The sequence below is a fragment of the Heterocephalus glaber genome, unplaced genomic scaffold (genome assembly GCF_053883595.1).
Source record: "Heterocephalus glaber isolate CG9 unplaced genomic scaffold, H.glaber_assembly_v1.0 deba00001461, whole genome shotgun sequence".
Classification (NCBI taxonomy): Eukaryota; Metazoa; Chordata; class Mammalia; order Rodentia; family Bathyergidae; genus Heterocephalus; species Heterocephalus glaber.
Window position 1 is genome coordinate 18,615,984 of NW_028258308.1, and position 9,978 is coordinate 18,625,961.

Sequence of the window (9,978 nt, forward strand, 5' to 3'; positions counted from 1 at the left end):
AAAGCTTGGAAACAGCCCAAGTGCCCATCAACTGGAAACTGGATAAAGAAGATGTGGGATTTTTATAAAATGGAGTACTACTCAGCCATAAAGAATGAGAAACTAGAGACATTTATAGCTAAATGGATGCATATTGAGGCCATACTCTTAAGTGAAATAAATAAATAAATAAAATACCAAATAGTTTCTCTAGTGTGAGAAACTGAAAGGATTAAAACAATTAAAAGAAATAATTGATAATTTGAAATAGGAAGAAAAGGTCCAAGGGGGTAGGTGAAGTGGGAGGGGAAGGGGAAAGGAAAGAAGGGAAAGGAAAACTTATGAGAAAGAAAAAAAAATGGAAACCAAGTCTATGTAAATAGGGAAGGGTGGAGGGGGTGAGGGACGCACAGGTAATGGGGAAAAAATAAGAACTAAGATACATCATGTTCTGGTACAAACACCCAATGATAAATGTAAATGTATTGTATACCTAAAATGTACCAATTAATATACAAATTTTAAAAATAAAAATAAAAATAAATAAAAATTGTATTGTTAGTTTTGTAGAAGCTTTTTCTGAAACAAAATACTGTGATAGAGAGCCTCTGTCTCAGTGACCACAGCTCTTCGTATTCTGGCCCTTATGCAAGCCCCTCCCCTGGAGTATGGGCTAGACTTAATGACTTGCTCTTACCAATAGAATATGGCAATTTGATAGGATTTTACTTCTAACTCAGGCTTTCTCATCTCTCTCTCTCTCTCTCTCTCTCTCTCTCTCTCTCTCTCTCTCTCTCTCTCTCTCTCTCTCTCTCTTTCTCATTTTCTTATTTCTTCCTTTGAGAGAAGCCAACTGCTGGTTTGTCAGCTACCCCATGGAGAGGCCCACATGGCAAAGCATTAATGTGTCTGGTCAACAGCCAGTGAGTGACCTTGGAAGTAGGTCCTCTCCCATCTGAGCTTTGGGATGACTGCAGCCAGGGTCAGCAGCTGAACAGCAATGTCCTGAGAGTCCGTGAGTCAGAGATGCCCAGCCCAGATGCCTGATTGACAGAAATGGAGATAATAAGTGGTTGCTGTTTTGCTGACAATTTTTGGAGTGCCTTGTTATACACCAATAGATAACTAATATACCCAATCTTTGAGTGGGTGAAAGGTAATGCTAGTGTACATAAACATTTGGCCTTCTATATCTGTAAATTCAGTAACCACAAATTAAAGATATTTGAAAAAAATTTCATCTGTACCTAACATATGCTGATGCTTTTCTTGTCGTTTCTGAAACAATACAGTATAGCAACTATTTATATAGCATTCACACTGTATTAAGTATTATAAGTAATATAGCAGTGACTTAAAGTATACAGGAGAATGTGTGTATGTTATGTGCAAATATGACATTTTATATGAAGAACTTGAGCATTTGTGGATTTTGCTGTCCATGGTTGGGGAGAAGGAATCCAAGAATAAATCCACAAATACTGAGGAATGGCTACATGAATACCTAGAATGTGAATTGGTATAAATTTCTGGAGAATAATTTTGATAATATTCCTAAAGATATTTACAAATTATTTTTGCTCTCAGGAAATAAATGCTCAAACGTTCATGTAGGGCTGGGGATGTAGCTCAGCAGTGCAGCACCAGCCTGGCAGGTGCAAGGCCCTGAATTCAATTCCCATTACAAAAAAAAGGAAAAAAAAAGGTTGCATATGTTTATTGAAGTGGTAAATATATTAAATATAAGAAAGAACAACTGGTAACAACTTGCTGCCTGAACACTGATTGAGGAATGGTTAAATTATGCTATATTTGTGCGATAAAACCTTAACAGATATTAAAATTACAATTCCACCTAATGATTTGTTAAAATGTTCACTACATAATTATAACTGTGTTCACAAAATAATAATAATTATCTATGGCTCAAAATCATTTTATGAATACATAAAAAATAATAAAAGACTGCATAGAAACAGATCAACATGATAATAGTGATAATCTGTGACTGATAAAATTATTAGATGATTTATATTTTCTTAGTTATATTTTTCTGTATGTTCTCATAATGATTATATATCATGTTTATCTGAAAAGTTCTTAAAGATAAAATAATGACATGTGGGCATAGTGTGATCCTTAAAATACACCTACTTTGCCTATTTTTTTCTGGATCATATTTTTCAAATTCCTCTCTTGGGTTCCTAAATTCTTCTCTGAACTTGTTTTTAGCCACTTTTGTACATCAAGCAAATTTTCTTTGTCTTCCTCTCATCTTGATTTTTTTTTTTTTTTTTTTTTTTTTTTTGTTACCAGGGATTGAACTCTAGTCCTTGAGCCTATAGAACAGGCAGTGGAACCACTGAGCTAAATCCCTGGCCCTCATCTTGATATTTTTTGACACAACCTGTAGATATGACTGAGGAAGTAAAATACCAAATATTTACTTGATTTAAAATAATATAAAATCTTGAAAAGTTTATTAAGTTTCACCCTTTGCATCAAGTATTTACCTAGGAATAAAGGTTTAAATAACCTTACATAAAAAATTAAAATGACAGAAATCAGTATTTCTCATATTATGGTTTATGAATATCTAAAAGTTCCCAAATGCATTTCCAGTAGTTTATGAGATGTTATGGAACATATAAGCTATTTGTGCATCTTTCTAGGAAGAAAGCTCATAGTTTAATTAGGTTCTCAGTAGTGTCTGCAATTACCAACTACCAACTACCAACTACCCCTGCTGGCCTGGTACTGCTACCTTTAACAAAAAAGTTCTGAGGCCTAGGGAACCCTTCCATCCTAGGCAAATGAGAATGGTGGTCACCCTACCTGCAATCTAAGAAAGAGCAATGAAAAAAAAAAATCAAAGACTCAATTTGAACTCAATTGAATGCATAAGTAAAAATGAAAAGCTTCCTTCATATTTTAAGGCACAAAATAATGTCATTTCATCTTATTTAATTTATATCCTGAGAATTACTTTGTATACAAATCAAAGCTACTGGTATCTTCTTAAATTTCCAGGTTAAGTGCAATTTGTAAGTGATGCCCTTGTGTCTGGAGACTATGCATCCTTACCTTTTGTCACATGTATTTGGTGGTTGTAGCATTATCATGTTGAGATATGATTGCCTTGGCAAGATCACACCCAGTTTCAGTCAAAAAAGGAAAATGTGTTTGATCACATAAGAATCTACATCTGTAAGAGCAACTGCAACTCAAGAGCTCTCACATGGCCTCAGTGCCAACACTGTACATTAGCTGATCTCTGCCCCATCAGAGACACATCAGGAACCTAAAAGAGGCCTCTCCATTTTCCCAGAACATAAAAAGGATGGGCCTATGAATTTTTGAGACAAGCTGTCCTAGAAAAGGCATACTCAGATTATGGTCTATCTTTTTATTTCTCTTTTGTAATCCATCAATCTTTTCCCAGTCTTTTTTTAAATTTTTAAATAGTAAGATATTTATTGATAGGCTCCTGCTCCTGAGCAGCAGGTGGGGTCCCGAATGAATAGCCAAAGACCCAACTTTACAGAGAAGTTTTATAGGGTAAAACCCACAAGGGTACAATGTGGGCCACAGCTGTGAATAGCCAATAAGGTACAAGTATAGTCACTTAGGTAATGGTGGTCCAATTGGGAAGCAAGTCACATAGCAAGTACAAGAGGACTTTCAGTAAGGATGAGAGTCAGGGATATTTCCTGGAGAGGCTGGGTTAAGACCTTGACCCCCCCACCCACCCACCCAGGTGATAACTATTTAGAATATTAATTACTGCTATTTATCCCAGGGGAAGCACAAGGGTGTGTAGTTTCCTTTTACAATTCTGGCCTTCAGTGAATGTGCCTTGGGCCACAATTGGCCTCCAAGCTGAAGGCCCAGCCCTGTATAACCACCTGTAATATCTATAACTAACTTAGCTGTCTACAATACAAAGAACACCCAATAACCTTCCAGCAAATCCCCTTGGCTTAGGTTGGTCTGTCCCTTTCTGTGCATATAGCCAGGAAGTCTAATAGATGTGGTGCTGTGGTTTGTTTCACCTTTGTCCTGGCCTTCTCAAGGACTTAGCCCTATCTGACTACCTATAATATTTCTACCCAGCTCATCTACCTATAATATTTCCCCTTCTGAAGAAGTATCCTGAACTTCCATGAGGGGGCAAGGGGCAATGACCGCTGGAGCTACTTCAGGCTGAAGGGGGTCGTAATTGTGGTTGGCAGTCAGGGATACCCTTCCAAAGGTCTATCTAAAGGTCCTAGATAGGCATCACAGGTTTTCATCATGAATAGGCATAAAGATTTGAGTCTAGAGGAGACAAGGCCAGAAAGACAGTTAACTATACTTGGGTCAAACAATAAGATCAACAGAATATTAGGAGTATAGCCAACAGATGTTTCTACAAGGAAGAGCTAGTAATAGCCTTCCACAGGGAGGATAAGGAGAAGTTCCAGGGAACTTCAGAATCCATCATAGAAGTAATTTAGCAGTTATTAATTGTTTACAAGGTCGATCTGGTGGATCCTGGTAAAAGAAGTCTAGCACTTTTGTCGTTGGTTCCATTTGTATGACTGGAGTATGGCAGCCTCTAGGCAAGAATAAACTAAACTTTTCAGAAATTAGAGCATTATAATCTAAGCATGAGCACACTAGAATGGAAGGCCAGGTTGGGAAGAAAGTCACACTTAGAAATTGAAATAGTGATTGTAACCTGCTGGCTCTTGTAGATTCTACCATAGTTTTCTCCTAGTGATCCATAACTGTGGTCAGCTACTGGTGTAGCTAGTAACTGCCAGAAGGGAGGGGTCAGTGACTGGTCAGTGACTTATACCTTTATTACTATGGCATTATTTTATACCTCTTTTGGTTATTCTTTTCTGCTCGGTGTTTAAGGCCAATTGAAGTGACACCTGTGTCGATTAATATGAACCTCTTGCTGTCTATGAAGGTCAGTTAAGTCTCCTCAGACATTACTTTGGAACCATGCATAGAGCTTCTCAGCTCCTCTGTCAGTGTCAGCCGTTGGGATAGGTCACAGCCTTGCTTGACCATGTTGCTTTCAGTGAAAGCATGGGAGAATTTTGCCTCTTTATGACCCCCTTTGGCACATGGTACATTTGTCCTCTGGTGCCCAACAATCTTCCTGCTCATGATGTTGAGTGACTTACCAAAGATGTAGGATCCTGTAGAAAAGGTTCCTTTGTGTCCTGGATTTTTGTTGACCTCGAGGGCCAGGGTCAAAATATTGGTTGTCCTCATAGCCCAGTTACCTTTCTAGTTTTGGTCTCCAAACTTTAGTTGTTGAACACCCAGGAGAGAAGATCAGTGACATAAGTATTTCAGTAGGAGCAGTGAGCTTAACTATTATAATAGTTAAAACATCAAGCACTTTTGAAGTATAAAGCACAGGTAGAGGGCTGTTATTTCTTACCAACCATGGCTGTTTTAGTAGTTGAATCCCTGCAGAATGTTAACAGACAACAGTTATATATTATAGAGAAACTGAAGATCAAGAGCTACACGTAGTATTTTAGCATGACAATCATGATGACACTTTCTTTGTAACACTTACATGTCCATCTTAGTATGGAATAGTCTTTTAGTCAAACACCTCCATCTGATCACAAGACATTAAATGACATAAAGAAAACTCTTATTTGTTTTCCTTTAGTAAGATGCCATCTAAAGAGAACAAACATATTGGCCTATAAATGTACCTTAGGAGTTCATAATGTCTACCCTCTAATTTTGGTGTGTGATGTTGTTTCAACTGTTTGGCAACTGAACATCTCTAAGTGTGGTGACATATACAACATACATCACATAAGATTTTGGTTTTTTTTTTGGTACCGGGGATTGAACTCGGGTCCTTGCACTTGTGCAGCAGGCGGCAAAACCACTGAGCTAAATCCCCAGCCCAGATCACATCAGTTTTTAAGAAGACTATTATTTGACTGGTCATCTCATTTTGACTTGACATGTACCTTTTATCACAAGTAGCTGGAGTGCTAGGGAAAGGCAGATACCTGAGTCAGAAAAGATCATTACCATAAACAGTATCTTAGAAGACCTGTACACCCAGAAGGCATGGATGTATATACCATGAAATAACAATGAGTATTAGTTACATGAAACCCTTTGTCGCTTAATTTTGTTTTGTACCAAGAATATTTTAAGTAAAACCTTGTTTTCCCACAGAAAACTTAGACCATGAGCAATGTATACATATCACAATAATATGTTTAGCAATGTATTTCCCACAAGGCTATGGAAATTACTTGGGTCCCCTTTGTGAACAAAGGCTAGAATAAATTTTTCCAGGCAGCCGCTCCTTTATTTACCAATGGGAGTCTTGTCTAGTAGTTTTCCCTAAGCCCAAGAGTCTTTATTTAATTATTTTAACAAATTTTTAGATGACCTGTGAGAGCCAGATCATAACCATCAGCACATTATTTTGACCAATGAAAGATTCCCAAGTTATATATAGACAACAATATGTACTGTATTTGTAAAACCAGTTGACATTATTTGGATCATCTGGCAACCTGGGGGAAGCATGTCTTTAATTATATTTATCTATAAGCCAACTTGAGTTACAGGCAGACATCCAAAATGCCGAAAGAAAAAAACTCAAACATAACAGCTATACATGTTTTAACAAATTGAACAGACAGACAGACACACACACACACACACACACAAGCCATCTTATTTATAAACAAGAGTGCACACAGATGTATTTGGCCAAGTTGAATTATAATAATTTTATAATTTTTAGGTTTATAACTATGAATAATACTAGTCAGAACTTTGTAGATTAAGAGAGATCTCTTGCAATAAGAATTAAAAGGAATAAAAATCTTCTACACCTGTGAAAGCAAAGATGATTTTAAGACAAGCCTCATTCTGGTGGCCTATCCGACTGGAATACCCACTGCACAGGCTTCTCATTGTTGTTTTTATAGCCACAGTTGTTTTATAGCCACATGTAATTGTTTCCTCTAAAGGGACAAACTGTTAAATATCTCCAGGGGGTTAGCTCAGGCCAGGTTTTGGTATAGAAGAGACTAGGTGACACTCTTTGGAGCTAAGTATGAATTCCAAACAGTGAGGGAAGAAGGCTTGTCAAGGCTCCAACCTGCTGGGCTGCAGATGTCTACCTATGACAGTTTTTTCCATTTTGAAAAAAACAAAGCAAAAGAAGGCATTCCTGTATATCCCTCTTGTTCTGTGCCCAATCTAAGGTGTCCCTTAGGCTTTATCTCATCCAGTGCCAGTGGCAGCTGACTAGAGGTGCAAAAGTGGCCAGAGCCAGGTTACCTGTTCTTACCATTCTCTAATTTTGCCTAAGGGTTGAAAGTCAGATAAATCTGGACTAAAACTTTTACATTTATTTCTTGAGAGTTTCAGGATTAACCCTAGACCAGTTTTCTATATGGCCCAGAGATAAATGAAGGTTGCTTTACTCTGGAAAGGTTCCAGGGAGGGGAGACTCAACATTCTGGAAGCTTTGTCTTGAAATCCATCAGCCAAAGAAGAGGGAAGTGCCTCAAACCAAACACTGTTGAGAACTGTGTTATTTCTCAGGGGCAGGGCAGTGGAAAAGGGACAGAAGAGTGCCTTTAAGTATAGCACAAGAACAAAATCTTAACCATTTCAGGTGTATAAGGACATTTAGGACCAGGAGTTTTTCCAGAGTGGATCTGCAATCCTTAGCAAAACATGTCTCTAGAGACAAAAGGTATGATAGACTCCAACTGAATTATCAAGCAGGAAAATCAAACCAATAATCAAAGAACCTGAATGGCTGCTTTTTGCCTCTTGAAAGAGAATAAAGGTGTCCTAACTATATTGTTTAGGGCTTTTTAAAGCAAATTATTTTGAATCTATAATATCTAATTTATTATTTAAATACCCTACAGGCTGTTGAGCAGCTCCCTGAGCTTGTAGAAACACTCCCAAAGCCATGTCTCACCTTTTATTAAGCCATGCAAATTGAAATGGTGTCCTGTAGGTAGACACTTAGAAGTGCTTGTTTGAGCTTCTGGAACGTGGTCTGGGAACTAGGTTCCCAGGTTAAAATATGGCTGTCCTTTGGGGTTTTTTTATAAGCTAATAGAAGGGTCATGCAATCTCATTATATCCTGTTATCTGAAGGCCACACAAGCCTGTAATTTCCAGGAATGTCCTTAGCTGGTTTAGAGACTTGGGCTGTGGAAAGCAAAGAATTCGTTTAACTATTTCTTCCCCCAGTCTTTGGGTTCCCTTACATATAATAAGGCCTAAATATTTTACCTCAAGGCTGCAAAGTTGTGCCTTAGATCTAGAAACATTATAACCCCTATCTGTTTAGAAAATTCAGCAGAGCTGAAGTCTTGGCTAGAAAGCTCTTCTGAGGAGACACATAATGTTATACTATCTACATATTACATATTATAAGACTGACTTTGGAAAAAATTACAGTATTTTCTTTTATCAAGTCATGATCTAGGGATGACCTCATCTTTTTCCTGATAAATAGTTGACAATTTAAAATAATTGAAGGCCTTAGTTCTCATCTTTCTTAGATCACCCAGAATACATGCCTGAAAATGTCTTCTATTTTAATCCATCTGACTGACAGGCCAATAGGGGCTTGTATAGAAACTGCTTATGTTCCAGTAGGAACCAGTTGTTCCCTTGGCTGCCTGTCTTTTAAGCTTCCAAAATTAAGATAATATTTGTCTCTATATGTAGTAGCAGCTTGTACTACTTGTCTCTCAAAGTTTTAAAGAGCAACATTACATCTTTCTAATCTAGTCCATAGGTCTGAGTAAGTTCTTCAAAGACCTCAATGTTCATATCAGGATCATCTAAAAACTTTTAGATCTCATTTGACCTGTCTTAGACCACTAAGAGAAAAAGACACATGAACATAGGTAGTCCCATATTTGTCATTTACTTCCTGGAAGGGATATTGTCTTTGAGGGGTTTGAACAAAATTAGCTATGGGTGGATATAGTCCTGTAGAGGTTTTACAGGTGGCTTGGGAATTTCACCCTTAGATTCTAAAGGATAAGGGGGAGGGATCTCAGGCTCTAAAGGACAAGTTTGGCAGTAGGTGAAGCTTTAACTGGGATTGCCTCAGAAACTTTGTCCTCAGGATCCAAAAGGTGAGGGCAGAAAACCTCAGGTTTAGTGATAAGGACCAGAGGAGTCTGGTCTTCCTACGGCTTATATTTGTACTTTGAACACAAATCAGGAGTACCTCTTAATGCAAAAAAAGATCTGGACATAAGGCAATTCTGATCATTTTCCCTCTTTTTTACAGTATAATTCTAGTTGTGAAATCGCATCATAATTAATACTTCCTTCTGCATTCCATCCTGGCTCTAGAAGATAGGCAGGCCATGCTTGGGTGCAGAAGAATGTTAGGCTGCTTTTCCTCAGTATGTGAAGATCAAACTTCTGCCAGTGTTAAAGAATATATTCCAAAGGAGTAAGAGACTTTGACTTGGCATTTCCACATTCTGGAAAAAACAAACAAAAACAAGGTGTCCCTATGATTCTGACTAATTCCTTATTATCCTAGAGTGTCCTTTAGGATCACAGCTCCGTGGCAGGTGGCTGCCATCTGGAGAAAGCCCAGAAGGTAAATTGGACTGGAGTAGCCACCCTTTACCAACACACAATCTTACCTTTCCCAGGGAACTTTGTTTTTAAAAGCCCAAGATACAATTGATTTTAGTTGTAAAATCATGTCTTTTTGAAGGAAACACTGTTAGCCAAACCAATAATCAAAAGTATCTAAGTCACTCTTTTCTAAATCTTTGAGAGAGAATGAGGCAGATAGATTAAAGGGCTGCACCTTTTTCCTGCAAAATAGATCACTTTTAGAGACAGAAGCAGACCAAAGCCTCAGGGGATCTTCACCCTCAAAGAAAATCGCCCAGACAGCTGTGCCATCTGATCACCTAGGTAACCTCCAGCAGCAAGACAAAGACTACACAT